The sequence below is a fragment of the Tachyglossus aculeatus genome, chromosome 24 (genome assembly GCF_015852505.1).
Source record: "Tachyglossus aculeatus isolate mTacAcu1 chromosome 24, mTacAcu1.pri, whole genome shotgun sequence".
Classification (NCBI taxonomy): Eukaryota; Metazoa; Chordata; class Mammalia; order Monotremata; family Tachyglossidae; genus Tachyglossus; species Tachyglossus aculeatus.
The window spans coordinates 6,868,066-6,886,146 of record NC_052089.1 but is presented as its reverse complement, the minus strand read 5'-3'; the positions used below and the strand labels follow the sequence as shown (position 1 = coordinate 6,886,146).

The 18,081-nt window shown below is 47.8% G+C and overlaps 1 pseudogene; it reads right to left on the bottom strand.

Moving 5' to 3' along the window:
* Nucleotides 1-16,273: 16,273 nt before the first annotated feature.
* On the bottom strand, nucleotides 16,274-16,395 carry LOC119945309 (annotated as a pseudogene).
* Nucleotides 16,396-18,081: the final 1,686 nt, after the last annotated feature.

Genomic DNA, 18,081 nt, shown 5'->3' with positions numbered 1-18,081 from the left:
TTAGGGACTGATGGAGCGTGTCGGGGTTTTGCAGAAACTCTCCAAGTCTATCTTTAGTGAAGAAACGTCAGATTTAGCTCAGAAAAGCAGAGGTGAAGAGGCCTCACGTAGCCGAGTTGAGAAAATATGTGCCGAAAGTGAGTCTCATTTGGAAGTGATAATGTAATCAACGGGGTAGATGCTACAGTGATTGTTTGTAGATGTTCGCGTCTGTTACAGGAATCTCTTATTTTTGCACTCTTTGGAAGTGTGGTTTCTACGTCTTTGAGTAAATGTCCGCCAGTGATGTTTCTCTTTGAATTTTGACTTATCTGCCACTGGATCCATGAGGGGATGTAAGGCTGTGGGTTGGGTAGATGATTGCGCCCCTCCCCTAAGGCCACGGGGTGAGTGGCTTTTGCTTTGGTTGCCTTTCCTTTTCTGATTTCTCTTCCCTCCCAAAACTGGGATTGATTTCCCTCCCCGCCCCCCACCCCAGTGGGTCACAGTCCCCACCTCAGCTGGTCACGATTCCCCCTTCAGAGGAACATGATTGCCCCCTCAGTAGGTCCTGATCCCCCCCTCAGCAGCTCACAATTCCCCCCTCTGAGAGACATGATTTCCCCCCTCAGCAAGTCAAGATTCCCTGCTCAACTGATCACAACTCTCCCCTCAGAGGGTCATAATCCCCAGCTCAGTGGAACACAATTCTCCCTTCATCAGGTAATGATCGTCCCCTTAGTGGGACATGATTTCCCCCTCGGTGGGACATAATTCTGCCTCTAAGGATCATGATTCCCCTCTCAGCGGGCTCCAATTACCCCTTCAGTGGGGTAAGACTGAGAAATGGCCCCATCCACAGACCAACACACTCACCCAACCCCACAGGCGGTCACATTGTCGTGGGGCTGTAAGCTCACTCGGTTCACACCTGGACTTGTGTGTGCTCCACCACAAGTATGACATTCCAGCCCATTCCAGCGCTTGGACTCTCAGTGGCTCATATATGTTTACATTCTTGTATTCGTCTGCTCACACACAGACACACACATCTACCTGGGTGCAGCAGAAAGCTGAGTCAATCGTATTTATTGAGCACTTAACTGTGGGCAGAGCACTGTAGCAAGGGAAGGCTCTGGGGGTAGAGGGGATCAAGGGAAAGAAGATGTCTGAGGGAGGAGGGTCTTCCAGAATAATCTGGAAGGCGAATTTGGCTGCGACAGCTGTGTCTGGCGAGACTAAATGGCAGCCAAGGAGAAGGATGGACAATATCGCCGCCCCGCCAACTTTCGGTCTGGGCTGAAAGTTGATGCCAACATTGATGGCATCTTCTATCCTTTGGTTCCCAGAGGACCAGCCATCGTGGTGTGGTTTCAACTCCTTTATAGTGCGATTTGTTAAGCACTTACCCTGAGACGAGTGCTGTACTAAGATGGAGGTTAATCAGGTCAGACATAATTTCTGCCCTACATGGGGATTCACAGTCTATAGGAGAGGGAGAATAAAATTCCCACTTTACAATTGAGGAAATTGAGGCACCGAGATGTGAAGTGACTTACCCAAGGTCATACAGCAGACAGGTAACAGAGCTGGGATTAACTCTCAAGCCTAGGCTCTCTCCACTCCACTCCACAATCCACACTTCTTGTCTCTAGTTGTTGTTAGTGAAAAGTGTCCATTCCGTCCCAGGCAGCAGGAGACAGTCGCCACATTCAGCTCCTTACGGCTGATGCCGATTCTTGGAGTGTTCTACCTTGGTTCTATCTTCACAACATCTAGACTTCTAGACTGTGAGCCTGCTGTTGGGTAGGGACCATCTTTATATGTTGCCAACTTGTACTTCCCAAGCGCTTAGTACAGTGCTCTGCACACAGTAAGCGCTCAATAAATACGATTGAATGAATGAATGAATATCTCTAGAATCCACCCTTCCATCTCCATCCAAACTGCTACGTCACTAATCCAAGCATTCAGCACATCCTACCTTGATTACTGCATCGGCCTCCTTTCTGACCTCCCTGCCTCCTGTCTCTCCCCATTCCAGTTCTCTGATGCCCAGATTATTTTCCTAGAAAAGCATTCAATCCACATCTCCGCAAGCCTCGAGAACCTCTGGCGGTTGCCCAACCACCTCCTCATCAAGCAGAAACTCCTTACCGTCAGCTTTAAAGCCCTCAATCGGCTCGCCCCTTCTTACCGGAGCTCACCGATTTCCTCCTTCAACCCAATCCTCACGCTTAGCTCCTCAATGCCAACCTTCTCACTCAGTTCTTCCATCTCAACTAGCCGGCCGAGAACCCCTTGCTCACCTCCTCCTTCCAGCCTGGAATTCCCTCCCTCTTCTTATCCAGCAGTCCCCCCACCTTCAAATCCTTATTAAAATCCCATTAAGAGAAGCAGCGTGGCTCAGTGGGAAAGAGTCCGGGCTTTGGAGTCAGAGGTCATTGGTTCAAATCCCGGCTCCGCCAATTGTCAGCTGTGTGACTTTGGGCAAGTCACTTAACTTCTCTGTGCCTCAGTTACCTCGTCTGTCAAATGGGATGAAGACTGTGAGCCCCCCGTGGGACAACCTGATCACCTTGTAACCTCCCCAGCGCTTAGAACAGTGCTTTGCACATAGTAAGCGCTTAATAAATGCCATCAAAAATAAAAAATAATAATAATAAATCTCCTTCTAGAGACCTTCCCTGAGCCCTCATTTTTCCCACACCCTCTCCTTTCTGTGCCACCTTTCCACGTGGCTGAATGGAAAGAGCCCCGGCTTGCTCCCCCAACTTGTCAGCTTGTCAAATCCTGGCTCCGCCAACTGTCAGCTGTGGGACTTTGGGCAAGTCACTTCACTTCTCTGGGCCTCAGTTACCTCAACTGTAAAATGGGGATTAAGACTGTGAGCCCCAAGTGGGACAACCCGATTACATTGTATCTACAGTGCTTGGCACATAGTAAGCACTTAACAAATGCAATTATTATTATTATTCTCTGGGCCTCAGTTATCTCAACTGTAAAATGGTCAGACAGGGACTGTGTCCAATCCAATTATCTTGTATCTACCCGAGAGCTTAAAACAGTACCCGGCACATAGTAAGCGCTTAACCAGTACCATGACTATTATTGATATTATTAAATATCCCCTCCCCACTCTTGGACTACCAATCGTGTCAGCATCTCCCAGAGGGTTGAGCGATTTTAGCCACTTCCTCCGTTCACACAGTCCTCCGCACTGGCTTCCCGTGAGCCTGTTACCGACACTTGGGGTGGTCATCCGTACGAGCCTCTCGCTTCAGAAAAGTGGCCGTCTTGACCACTGTGCCCATCGGGTCACTTATGGTGAGGACGCAGGTCAGTTTGGAGATGGTTCTCAGCTCGCCCCTTCGTCTCAGGTGGGTTCCTTCTCCGTTTCTAGTTACCATAACTTTCTGTGGATTATCTCAAGGTCTCCCCACCTCTTCACACAGTCCACTTCATTGCCGAGATCTTGGGGTCTCCCTGGAAACGGGACACCTCCCCAATTTGAGGGGAAGAGGGGAACCATCGCAACATTGACCAACAACCAACCCAGGTTCTCTGAGTCCCAGACCCGTGCTTTTTCCACTAGGCCACGCCGCTTCTCCAACCGCCGGTCCACGGAAGCGGTGACGTTCAAAATAATAATAACAATTTCGGTATTTGTTAAGCACTTACTATGTACCAAGCCCCATTCTAAGCGCTGGATTTGGGCTCAGAAGAAGCAGTCGGGAGCCAGCACTCTTGAGCCTCCTTCTCCCCAGATGGGGCGGAGGGGCGGTGAGAGGATGGAAGAGGAGCAGGGAAAATAACCCGCAAGCTGTCGGACTTGGGTGATTTGCTTTTAATGAGCTTGATTTTCTTCTCCCGGGATGGGGAAAGCTGGGCTGGAGTGTTGAACTAATGAGGCAGCAGAGATGCGGCCCCCGGAGCCAAAGAGAGTTGCCAGGCTGCCACCCGCTCGCAACCTTCCCCCAACGATTCTGCCAGAGGAGATGGAAGCGCTCAGATACTTCCCTTGAAAGACGTTTGCTTCCCCCCACTTCCCTTCCCTGCCCTGCACGCGCACATGTGAAGATACATGCATTCATTCATTCACTCAATCGTATTTATTGAGCACTCACTGTGTGCAGAGCACTGTACTAAGCGCTTGAGAAGCAGCGTGGCTCAGTGGAAAGAGCACGGGCTTTGGAGTCAGAGGTCGTGGGTTCTAATCCCGCCGCTTATCAGCTGTGTGACCTCGGGCAAGTCACTTACCTTCTCGGAGCCTCAGTTACCTCATCTGTAAAATGGAGATTAAGACCGTGAGCCCCACATGGGACAACCTGATCACTTTGTATCCCCCCCAGCGCTTAGAACAGTGCTTTGCACATCGTAAGTGCTTAACAAATGCCAACATTATTATTACAAATCGGCAATGTATAGAGCCGGTCCCTACTCAACAATGGGCTCACAGTCTAGAAGGGGGAAACAGACAACAAAACAAAACATGGAGACAGGTGTCAAGTCATCAGAACAAATAGAATTAAAGCTAGATGCACACATGCAGATACTTGCATCCACAGACACAAGCACCACAAACACAGACAGATGCACAGACAGAAATGCTGCACACATCCCTGCAGATACATTTACCCACAGGCTCTCAGACACAAAAATGGTACACACACACACACACACACATATGGGCAGACCTCTGCACACCTGACATACAGACACAAAAACTGCACACACACCTGCACACACCAAAGTCACACAGCTGATAATTGGCGGAGTTGGGGTTTGTAACCCATGACCTCTGACTCCAAAGCCCGGCCTCTTTTCCACTGAGCCATGCTGTTTCTCTAAGATGTATGCACACACAGACACAAACAATACACATATCTATATGCACACACGGACGCAGACACTGTATGTGCACATCTACAGGTAATAATGATGGCATTTATTAAGCGCTTACTGTGTGCCAAGCACTGTTCTAAGCGCTGGGGAGGTTACAAGGTGATCAGGTTGTCCCACGGGGGGGCTCACAGTCTTCATCCCCATTTTACAGATGAGGTAACTGAGGCACAGAGAAGTGAGGTGATTTGCCCAAAGTCACACAGCTGACAATTGGCAGAGCCGGGGTTTGAACCCATGACATCTGACTCCAAAGCCTGGCCTCTTTCCCACTGAGCCACGCTGCTTCTCTAAGAAGTATGCACACACAGACACAAACAATACACATGCAGATATATGCACACCTGACATATAGACAAAAAACACTGCACACACACATACGCACACATTCAGATTCGTATGAATGTAGGCATCCACAGACACACACACTGCACCTACACACATTCAGATGTCCACACACCTGACATGCAGATTCAAACTCTGTACTTATTCAATTCAATTCAATCATATGTACTGAGCACTTATTACTGCAGAGGACTGAAGTAAGCACTTGGAAAAGTACAATACAACAATAAATTCTGGGATTCCCTGCCCACAACAAGCTTACAGGCTAGAGGTATGGAGATAGAGGCATTCACAGACACATGAAGGCACAAACAGACAAACACACACACACACACACACACACACACACACACACACACACACACACACGTGCTCATACTCCAAGACAGAGGAACATGTACATTCCCGGACACATACCAACGCACACAACGTACCATCCACACCATCCTCATAACATGCCCGTTTTTTGTTTGCTCGTTTCTTTGTTTCATGGTACGGGTTAAGCGCTTACTATGTGCCAGGCACTGAACTAAGCACTGGGGTAGAAACAAGCTAATCAGGTTGGACCCAATCCCAGTCCCACATAATAATGATAATAATAGCATTTATTAAGTGCTTACTATGTGCAAAGCACTGTTCTAAGCGCTCGGGAGGTTACAAGGTGATCAGGTTGTCCCACGGGTGGTTTACAGTCTTAATCCCCATTTTACAGATGAGGTAACTGAGTCCCAGAGAAGTCAAGTGGCTTGCTCAAAGTCACCCAGCTGACAATTGGCGGAGCCAAGATTTGAACCCACGACCTCTGACTCCAAAGCCTGGGCTCTTTCCACTGAGCCACAGGGTTCACAGTCTTAATCCCCATTTCACAGACGAGATCACTGAGGCTTAAGGTCACAAAGCCGATAAGCGGTGGAGTCAGGATTAGAGCCCAGGTCCTCTGACTCACAGGCTCTTGCTCTAACCACCAGGTCGCACTGCTTCTCCGGGCATCTGTAATTAATCCATCAGTTAATCGGTGGTATTTATAGAGTGCTTACTAAAGGGCAAAGCACTGTACTAAGCACTTGGGAGAGTCCATTGCAGGTTCCCTGCCCACAGTGAGCGCATAATCTCGAGTCTAGCTTACAGTCTAGCAAGCATTTAACAAATAAATACCATTATTGCACCAGGTGTAGTAAAGTCTGCAAGCGAAGGTGAAAGGAATGTATCCGGGATGAAGTCTATATGTCTTTGGAATCGCGCCAGCCTTCAAGAACGAAAAAGTCAGGGTGGAGGTGTAAGGCTTGCAATTTTCCAGACCATTGCTTCAATCTGGTGTATAGTCATCGGAGCCAGGCCTGGGGTGAAAATAAAAATCCTTCTGTTCTCCAGCTCCTGCCACACCGCGAATGAACTGATATTTCCAAGTAGTTCTGCCTGAGAAACAGCATGTCGGATTTCAGAGGCTGGATCTGAATGGCTTAGTGTAGTGGTAGTATCAATCAATCAATCAATCAATCGAATCTGCTGAGCGCTTACAGTGTGCAGAGCAATTGGGAGAGTGAGATACAACACACTCCCTGTACACGAGAAGCTTACAGTCTAGAGGGTGGAGGCAGATTTTACAATAAATTCCAGACACGGAAGTAAGTGTGGTGAGGGTGGGGTGAAAATCAAGAGCTTAAAAGGTAAAGAGCCACATGCAGAACCACAGTTATTATTAGAGTCTGTAAATTGTTGTGGACTAACAATTAGCTTGAAGAAGAAATGGGTTGTGTATGTGTTTGCGCCTTGAATTCCTTTATTCGTGCACATAGTAAGCGCTCAATAAATACGATGTAATGAAGGAATCATGGAGGTAATGCCCCTCACTTACAGCATGGGAGTCAGAAGGAACTGGGTTCTAATCCTGGCTCTGCCTCGTCTTCTGTGTGATCTTGGACAAGTCACTTCATTTGTCTGTGCCTCAGTGACCTCACCTGTAAAGGGTGGATAAGACTGTGAACCCCATGTGGGACAGAGACTGTGTCCAAACTGATTAACTTGTATCTACCCTAGCCCTTTGAACAGTGCTTGGCACATAGTAAGTGCTTAACAAGTACCATTATTAATGATAATCATTTATTAACCTATCTCACCTCCGTGAGGAAAATGGAGAATAGCAGGATGCCCAAACTGTAGGGTCAGAAACTGAAATGGGGAACCAGTAAATAAGGATGGCCGAAGAAACACTTTAGAAATGTCGAACAGTATTGTAATAATCTGCTATGTGACCTTGGGCAAACCACTTCACTTCTCTGTGACTCCGCTTCCTCATCTGTAAAATGGAGATTTAGACTGTGAGCCTGATGTAGGACAGGGATTGTGTCCAAACTGATTGACTTGTATCCACCCCAGTGCTTAGTACAGTGCCTTGTAAATGCTTAACAAATACCACAGTTGTTATTATTATTATTGTTATTATTACTATTATTTTGGAGGACCAAACGAGGAAGGAAGCAGCTCCCAAAAGCTGTCCCAAAAGGGACTCGTCCCTGCATCTGGTGTGGGAAGCAGGGCAGGCAGGTGTGGGGGGAAGTAGCCATGACCAGGGAATCCAAGGCCCTCGTCTCTTGGCGTGTGATCTCCTGGACCATACACAGGTCACACAGCAGATGGACGGCAGAGCCAGGATTAGAACTCAAGCCCTCTGAATCCCAGGCCAGGTTGCTACCCTACATAAGCACGTTTGAAAGCAGTGGGAAAGAAGCCACTGGAGAGTGAACAGTTGGAGGTTTCTAGAGGGCCAGACGTGCTCAGCAAGGACAATCAACCAGTCCATCATATTTACTGAGCACTTAGGGCGTGCAGAGCACTGTACTAAGTGCTTGGGAGAGTAAAGTACTGCAATATAGCATACACCTTCCCCGCCCATAGTAAGCTTACAGTCTAGAGGGGAGATGGACATTAATAGGAAGAAATAAATGACAGATACGTACATAAGTGGTGTGGGCTGGGAGCGAGGTAAATAAAGGTGATACAGAAGGGAGCTGGAGAAGAGATGAATTGTACTTTCCAAGTGCATAGTACAGTGCTCTGCGCACAGTAAGCACACAATAAATATGACAATGAATGAATGAAATGAGGGATTACCAGGGAATCCTCCCACCTCTTGGGATGTGGGACGGAGAAGAGGCGCCTCCCCATCTCCAACTCAGGAAGGAGCAACGAGGGAGACAGTCTTGAGTGCAGAGAACTACGTCTCTCTGATCAGTCAGTCAGGGAACGTGCCTGCTAATTCCGTTTCATTGTACTCTCCCAAGCACTTAGTACAGTGCTCTGCACGTAGTGCTCAATAAATACCAATGATTGATCGATCAATCAATGAGTGAGCGTTGACTGTGTGCACAGCACTGTACTAAGCTCTTGGGAGAGTACAATATAACAGAGTGTGTAGATATGCTCCCTGCCCACAGCGAGCTCACGGTCTAGATGGGGAGACAGACATAGATTTAAGTAAATAAATTATGGATATGTACATAAGTGCTGTGGGGCTGAAAGAGGGGTGGCCGGGTTGCAAATCCAAGTGCGAGGGTGCTGCAGAAAGGAGAGGGAATAGGGGGAAAGTGTGGGAAGGCCTCTTGGAGGAGACGTGATTTTAATGAGACTGAACGGGGGGAGAGTGATCGTCTGTTGGGTACGAAGCGGGAGGGAATTCCATAAAGGAGGAAGTTAATAAGAAAGATGTCAGCGTTAAGATAGGTGAGATCGAATCACGGTGAGCAAGTTGGAACTAAAAGAGCAAAGCGTCCAAGCTGCGTTGTAGCAGGAGATCAGCGGGGTAAGATAGGTGAGGTGCCTTTCTGGATAGGTTAAGTTTGAGGTGTCGGCGGGATATTCAAGTAGAGATGTCCTGAAGGCAGGAGGAAATGCAAGACCGTAGTGAAGGAGAGAGGTCAGGGTTGGAGATTTAGATTTGGGAATCATCTACGGGGATACAGTAGTTGAAGCCACGGGAGTGAGTGAGTTCTCCAAAGGCGTGGGTGTAAAATGGAGAATAGAGAGAGATCCAGAACTGAGTCTTGAGGGACTCCCACAGTTAGGGTTTGGGAGGTAGAGAAGAAGCCCACAAAAGAGACCAGGAATGTGCATCCAGGGAGTTAGGAGACGAACCAGGAGAGGACAGTGTCAGTGAAGCCACGGTTGAATAATGTTTTTAGAAGGGGATGGTGTGCAGTGTTGAAGACAGCTGGTAGACAGAGGAGGTTTAGGACGGAAATTAGGATTAATCCGTAGATGATCGGAATTGGCAAGAAAGAGGTCACTGGTGACCTGTGAGAGGCCAGTTTCTGTGGAGTGATGGGAGTGGGAGGGTTAGAGGGGGTCAAAGAGGGAACTGGAGGAGAGGAAGTGGAGGCAGTAGTTTTGGACAACTCGCTTAGGGAGCTGGGGAGGAATAGTAAGAGGGAGATGGGTGATAACGGGAGGGAGCCATGGGAGGGATTTTTTAGGATAAGGGATAATAATAATAATTCTAATTATGCTATCTGTTAAGTGCTTACTCTGTGCCAAGCACTGTTTTAAGCACTGGGGTAGATACAAGTTAATCAGTTTGGACACAGTCCCTGTCCCACAAGACGCTCACAGTCTAAGTAGGATGGAGTAGGATTTAATCCCTATATTTTGAATCCCTATTTTACAGATGAGGTAACTGAGGTGCAGAGAAGTTAAGGGACTGCCCAAGAGCACCCAACAGACATGTGGCAGAGCTGGGATTAGAACTCAGGACCTCTGAATCCCAGGACACATTAATTCTCTACCTGAACAGTGGGGAAGAAGCCACTGGAGAGTGAACAGTTGAAGACGGCATCAGGGAGGGAGAGAAAAAGAGAAGGGACAAATGTTTCTATAAGGTGCAAAGGGATCCACACAATAAGCGCTCAATAAATACAATTGAATGAATGAATGGGGTTGGAGATGAAGAGGGGGAATTGTGAGAGGAAGCAGGAGAATTCCCCTTGAAATACTGCCTGGAAAAATGGGAGAGTGGAAGAAGGGGCAGAAAGAGGGAGGGCCTGGAGAGAAGTAGGTGAGATTTGGAGGAGATGGTGAGGAGAAGCGTTGATTGTGTCAGCAAAAAGTTCGGGATGAAGGGGAGTTTATTCATTCAATCATATTTATTGAGCACTTACTGTGTGCAGAACACTGTACTAAGCACTTGGGAGAGTACAGTACAACAGACACATTTCCTGCCCACAATGAGCTTACGGTAGTGTAGAAGGGGAGGCAGATATTAACATAAAGAATTAAATCACAGATACATACGTACATAAGGGCTGGGAGGGGAGAAGTCAGGGAGATTCAGAAGGGAATGGGAGAGGAAAGGGGGGCTTAGGGAAGGTCTCTTGGAGGAGATGTGCCTTAGATAAGGCAAGTTCGAGACAGGGGAGAGCAGGTTTATCACGGATTTGAAGAGGGAGGGTGTTTCAGGCCAGAGGCAGAACGTGGGCCAGGGGTTGGTGGTGAGATACACAAAATTGAGGCACAATAAGAGGGTCAGCACTAGAGGAGCAAAGTACGCATGCTGAGTTCGAGAAGGAGAGAAACACGATGAGGTAGGAGGGGGCAAGGTGATGGATTTGAAGCCAATGGTGAGGGGTTTCTGTTCGATGTGGAGGTGGGTGGGCAACCACTGGAGTTTTTGAGGACTGGGGAAACACGTCCTGAATGTTTTTGTAGAAAAATATCCCGGGCAGCAGAGTGAATTATGGACCGGAGTGGGGAGAGACAGGAGGCTGGGAGGTCAGCAAGGAAGCTGATGCAGTAATCCAGAATGATTACTGATGGAGCAGGGCTTCCACAGGCAGCTAGAGATAGGGAAACGATGTGGGGGACCGGGAAGCTGAAGACGGAAGGAGTCGGAATGGGTGGGATGAGAATGAGCTGAAAGGGGGATGGGTGGATCGGGGCAGAGAGGAGGATTGGGATGGGGTGATCGGATTCGGTTATTATTTTTGGAAATCGGCTCTGCCGTCTTGGGCTTCCCCACTGAGCAGTCTCTTCCTCCGGTCTCCCCGGGCCCCTATACCATGACTCGACCAGGGTCTCTCCTCCCCGTGAACCACAGAGCTAGCACCCCACAGAGAGCATTTACAAGCTCTGGCGGGGTTGGAGGCAGTTAGGGTGTTTTTTTATTTGCTTGCTGTGTGTCAGGCACTGTTCTGAGAAGCAGCGTGGATCAGTGGAAAGAGCACAGGCTTGGGAGTCAGAGGTCATGGGTTCAAATCCTGGCTCCACCACTTGTCAGCTGTGTGACTTTGCGCAAGTCACTTAACTTCTCTGCACCCAGATACCTCATCTGTAAAATGGGGATTAAGACTGTGAGCCCCACGTGGGACAACCTGATCACCTTGTAACATCTGTAAAATGAGGATTAAGACTGTGAGCCCCACGTGGGACAACTGATCATCTTGTAACCTCCTCAGTGCTTAAAACAGTGCTTTGCACATAGTAAGCGCTTAATAAATGCCGTCATTATTATTATTATTATTCTGAGTGCTGGGGTAGCGATATAATTTAATCAAGTTAAACAGAGTCTCTGTCCCACGTGGGGCTCACAGTCAGTTATCGTCATCGGGTATCAATCAAGGAATGCTATTTATTGAGCGCTTACCGTGTGTAGCTCACTGTACTAAATGCTTGGGAGAGTACAATGCGACAGAGTTACCGTTACACCCAGCCCTGAGGATTAGCCACGGAAATCGCATTCCGTAGGAGTTGGGATAGAATATTGAAAATATTCCCCAGTTAATTGTTTTCCACGCCTGGCCCTCTTTAAGGCGATTCTTCTCTGGCACGTATTCAACCGGTCATATTTATAGAGTGATTACTATGTGCAGGCACTGTCCTAAGCGGTTGGGATACAATGCAACGGGGTTAGCAGACCGGTTCCCCGCCCATAAGGAGCTTGTGGTTTAGAGGGGGAGACAGATATTAATATGAATAAATAAATAAGCAAGTTCACAGGCTGTTATTTTCCTTATAAAGCAGACTCCATTGCATTTTTCTGGGGAAGGATCTCCTGACCCCCGCAGGAAGGCTCTCTATGGAGGGATGCCAGCCCGGAGAGCGTAATTAAAGTGGGAAATAGCTTTTCTCAGAAGCAGCTGGAGTACATGTACTTACAGAGAAATCAGGCAGCCTCTCCCAGGGCCAAGGAGAGCCATTCCTCCAGTCCAACGACGCGTCTACTCGCTAGGCCTGGGCCTGGGGTGGGAAAGGGGTCTATACCCCATCCTTAAGGGCCCCCGACCACCGAGTCCACCTTTCTCTGGGCCCTGGGCCAGGAGGCCGTCGCTGGGCCAGCAGTCGGAGGGGTGGGATGCCGACTCCCTTTGGCAAGACGTGTCCGGGACTCTGGGGAGGGCGGCTATACCTCAAAAACCCCAAGCTGGTGGCAACCTGAGGGCTTGATTTGAGAAGCGGTGTGGCCCAGTGGCTAAAGCACAGGCTTGTAAGTCAGAGGACCTGGGTTCTAATCCTGGCTCTGCCTGCTGCGTGACCTTGGGTAACCCCTCCTTCCTCTCCCCCTCCTCCCCCCTCCATCCCCCCCGCCTTACCTCCTTCCCTTCCCCACAGCACCAGTATATATGTATATGTGTTTGTACGTATTTATTACTCTATTTATGTATTTATTTTACTTGTACATATTTATTCTATTTATTTTATTCTGTTAATATGTTTTGTTTTGTTCTCTGTCTCCCCCTTCTAGACTGTGAGCCCACTGTTGGGTAGGGACCGTCTCTATATGTTGCCAACTTGTACTTCCTAAGCACTTAGTACAGTGCTCTGCACACAGTAAGCGCTCAGTAAATACGATTGAATGAATGAATGAACTCACTTCACTTCTCTGTGCCTCTGTTCCTTCATCTGTAAAATGGGAACTAAGACTGTGAGCCCCATGTGAGTCAGGAACTAAGCCCGACCCAATTTGCCTGTATCCACCCCAGTGCTTAATACAGTACTTAACAAATGCCACAGTTACTATTATTATTATTAGTCGTTGTAGTAGTAGCAGTAATAGCACAGTAGTATTAGAGAAGCAGTGTGGCTCAGTGGAAAGAGCCCGGGCTTTGGAGTCAGAGGTCATGGGTTCAAATCCCAGCTCCGCCGATTGTCAGCTGTGTGACTTTGGGCAAGTCACTTAACTTCTCTGGGCCTCAGTTACCTCATCTGTAGAATGGGGATTAAAACTGTGAGCCCCCCATGGGACAACGTGATCACCTTGTAACCTCTCCATCGCTTAGAACAGTGCTTTGCACATAGTAAGCGCTTAATAAATGCCATCATCATTATTATTATTAAAGAGCCCGGGCTTTGGAGTCAGAGGTCATGGGTTCAAATCCCAGCTCCGCCGATTGTCAGCTGTGTGACTTTGGGCAAGTCACTTAACTTCTCTGGGCCTCAGTTACCTCATCTGTAGAATGGGGATTAAAACTGTGAGCCCCCCGTGGGACAACCTGATCACCTTGTAACCTCTCCAGTGCTTAGAACAGTGCTTTGCACATAGTAAGTGCTTAATAAATGCCATTACTATTATTATAGTAGCAGTAGTAAATTCTACCCTGTAACATCATCTTCATCAGTGGTATTTATTGAGCGCTCGGTGTTTTCAGAGTACTGTACTAACCACTGGGGAAAGTACAATGCAACAGAGTTTGTAGACACATTCCCTGCTCGCTACGGTTCAGTGCCTCAGCACTTAGTACAGGGCTTGGCGTACAGTAACTGCTTAACAAATCACATTTAAAAAAAGAATCTATAGATAATTGGGATGGGGGAGACAGACATTAATATGAATTAATAATCTGTGGGGGCATCATGCCCCTGGACAGGGGTCGGCCAACGCCCCTGTGGGGTGGGAAGTGGGGCGGTGGAACCTGGAGTTGGCATGGGCTCAATCCAGGAAGCTACTTCCTCTTGGGGAAAAGCGATGACACCTCAGCCGTTCTCCTGGGAATGAGGATGAAGACGTTGGCAGAGGTGGATAATTGACATAATAATAATAATAATAATTGTGGTATTTGTTTAGTGTGCCAGGCTCTGTACTAAGCACTGGGATAGATAATAACAATAATGATGGCATTTATTAAGTGTTTAATATGTGCAAAGCACTGTTCTAAGTGCTGGATAGATACAGAGTTAATCAGGTGGGACCCAGTCGCTGTCCCATATAGGGCTCGCGGTCTAAATCCCCACTTTCCAGATGAGGTAACTGAGGCCCAGAGAAGTGAAATAATAATAATGATAATGATAATGTTGGCATTTATTAAGCGCTTACTATGTGCAAAGCACTGTTCTAAGTGCTGGGGAGGTTACAAGGTGGTCAGCTGACTTGGCCTCGGTGACACAGCAGACAATTCTTGGAGCCGGGATTAGAACTCAGGTCTATGCATTAGGCCACACTGCTTACCTTATAACCTCCCCAGCGCTTAGAACAGTGCTTTGCACATAGTAAGAACTTAATAAATGCCATTATTATTATTATTATTATTACCCCTTTTCCACCTGGCCTCTTTCCCAACCTCCCTGGCTTTCTGGGCCCAACTCTTTTCCATAGCCCAGGAAAGTTGGGTTGGGGGATTGCTTCTCCCACTCCTCTTCCCTCCCCTTCCACGTGCTTCCCTGGCTGTCTCCCCCTCTAGACTGTGAGCTTGCTGTGAGCAGGGAAAATATCTACCAACTCTGCTATATTGTACCCTCCCAAGGGCTTAGTTCAGGGCTTTGCAATCAATCAATCAATCAATCATCCATTATTGGGTGCTTATTGTGTGATAACTATCCACCTATCCTGCTTTCCAGACTTTCCATTGTTCTGGTCAAAATTGTGGGGTAACAGGGGTCCGGCCAGGGTGGGAGAAAGGGAGTGGCGAGGAGGCTAAGAAGCGGGTCTGTTCCATCTCACCTATCCATGATCCTTGAATCCGTGCCCCCGAGCTCCAGCCCCGCAGCTGTCCTTAAACACGAAAACCCTGTGACTCGCTCCTCACGTTACTGATGGGATGATCTATTCCTGCTAATGAAACCCTCTTAAAACCCATTTGTGACCCTGGCCCTCGCAGCTGTTGGAAATAGACGGAGGAAAAAAAGGACCTAAGAGTTGCTAAACATAGAGGCTGAGTTGCTGTAATTATTAAATAAGCCCCCTTACATTTGATTGTAATTCAAATGGGTCTCCCTCTGTAAGATCAGGTGTTCAAGTGGGAGGTAAATTTTGGTTGAATGCGGGCCAAAATAAGATGCCTTCCGCTACTCGCCGATGACCGTCCGGTTGAATGAGCGGAGCTCTGGGCTTTGACAGATAGGGACCAAGAACTGCTCTTGGGCGAGTTGTAATATGAGCTAAATGGCCTGATCGGCCATCCTGAGTGGTATGAAGCCGACGCCACCATCCCCCAGACTGATGTGGTCACGCACGTTTACCGTCTTGGTCACAGTGGGCAACCAAAAGATCCCAGGCCTGACGGTCAGAAGGATCTGGCTTCTAATTCTGTCTCCGCCACCCATCTACTGTGTGACCTCAGGCAAGTCACTTCACATCTCTGGGCCTCAATTACCTCATCTGTAAAATGAGGATTAAGGCAGTGAGCACCATGCGGTACAATTTGTTCATTCATTCAGCCAGTCGTACTTTTTGAGCAAAGCGCTGGGAGAATACAATACGACAGCAAACGGACATATTCCCTGTCCACAACAAGCTCACAGTCTAAAAGGGGAGATGGATATTAATAGTCATAAATAAATAAATAACGGGTGTTTTCATGTGTGTCGTGGGGATGGGAGGGAGGATGAATGAAGAGAGCAAGTCAGAGAGATGGAGAAAGGAGTGGGAGAAAAGGAGAGGAGGGCTTCTTGGAGGAGATGTGCTTTCAATAAGGTTTTGAAGTGGGGGAGAGCAATTTTCTGGCTCATATGAGGAGGGAGGTTCATTCCAGGCCTAAGGTAGGATGTGGGCGAGAGGTCGGCTGTAGGTTGGACGAATCTGAGGTACAATGAGAAGGTTAACGTTAGAAAAAACAGAGAAGCCCACCCTCGTGAGAGGTCAACAAAAATTGCCAGAAGCATGGCGGGGTATTGGGAAAAGTTTTCAGCTAGCAGTAATCACGCCTCAGATCATCCTCACAGGCTCTGAAACTGCCACTGTGCAAAGCTTGTATTTACCCCCCAGTTTAGTACAGTACCTGGCAAACAGTAAGCGCTTAGTACTAACTAGCTGGGGTGACTGTCGATGGTTGGAGATGGGGCTCTGAGCAGGCCCTCCCAACTGCTCCCGCTGGAACCACCCAACCTGGGTGTCGTCTTGAATGTGACTGGCCAAGCTGGGCATGTGCTGGGTGATGGAGGAGAATAATGGATCTGCTTATGTGCAGAGAAATCAGCGATTTTGGTGTTCCAATATGGGAAGTGGGAAGAGTCTATCAGGGAGCGGCTGGAACTCATTCAATCGTATTTATTAGATTTTAGATTTTTTTATTAGATTTATTAGATTTTAGTCTTTTAGACTGTGAGCCCACTGTTGGGTAGGGACTGTCTCTATGTGTTGCCAATTTGTACTTCCCAAGCGCTTAGTACAGTGCTCTGCACATAGTAAGCGCTCAATAAATACAATTGGTGATGATGATTTATTGAGCGCTTACTGTGTGCATAGCATTGTACTAAGCTCTTGGAATGAGACTTGGGCCAAAGAAAGGATGACGGAATAATTATTATAGTGGTATTTGTTAAGCACTTACTCTGGGCCAAGCACTGTACTAAGCGCTTGGAATGAGACTTGGGCCAAAGAAAGGATGATGGAATAATGATAATAGTGGTATTTGTTAAGCACTTACTCTGGGCCAAGCACTGTACTAAGCGCTTGGAATGAGACTTGGGCCAAAGAAAGGATGATGGAATAATGATCGTAGTGGTATTTGTTAAGCACTTACTATGTGCCAATCTACTGTACTAAGTGCTTGGAATGAGACTTGGGCCAAAGAAAGGATGATGGAATAATGATCATAGTGGTATTTGTTAAGCACTTACTTTGTGCCAATCTACTGTACTAAGGTAGATACAAGGTGATTGGGTTGGACACAGTCCCTGTCCCACATGGTGCTCACAGTCCTAATCCCCATTCAGCGCTTAGAACAGTGCTTTGCACATAGTAAGCTCTTAACAAGTACCATCATTATTATTTTACAGATGAGGGAACTGAGGCCCAGAGAAATGAAGCGACTTGTCCAAAGTCACACAGCAGCCAAGTGGCAGAGGCGGGATTAGAACCCAGGTCCCAGGACTGTGGTCTACCCACTAGGCCGTGTTGCTTCATCTTGGCCCCACTTCAGGCAGAACAAGCTCAGCCTCCTGTCCTGTCCCGGGCTTTAGCCCTCCGCAAACAGTAAATTGGGGAACGGACACACAAGGGAGAGAGAGGCCGAGATAGGAAGAGGCAGAGATAGGGAGAGGTGGAGGGAAAATGGGAGAGAATGAGATGCCTAAAAGAAGAGAGGGCAGGGACACAAAAACACACAAATACACATAGCCGGTCAGTCAGTGATATTTATTGAGCATCTACTATGTGCAGAGCACTATACTGATTAACTGCCATGACTGTGAGCCCATTGTTGGGTAGGGACCGTCTCTATATGTTGCCAACTTGTACTTCCCAAGCGCTTAGTACAGTGCTCTGCACACAGTAAGCGCTCAATAAATACGATTGAATGAATGAATACCGTGCATAGTGTTCTAGACTGCGAGCTTGCTGGGGGCAGGGAATGTGTCTGTTTATTGTTATATGCTCCCAAGCTCTCAGTACTGTGCTTTGCGCACAGTAAGTGCTCAATAAATAAGGTTGAATGA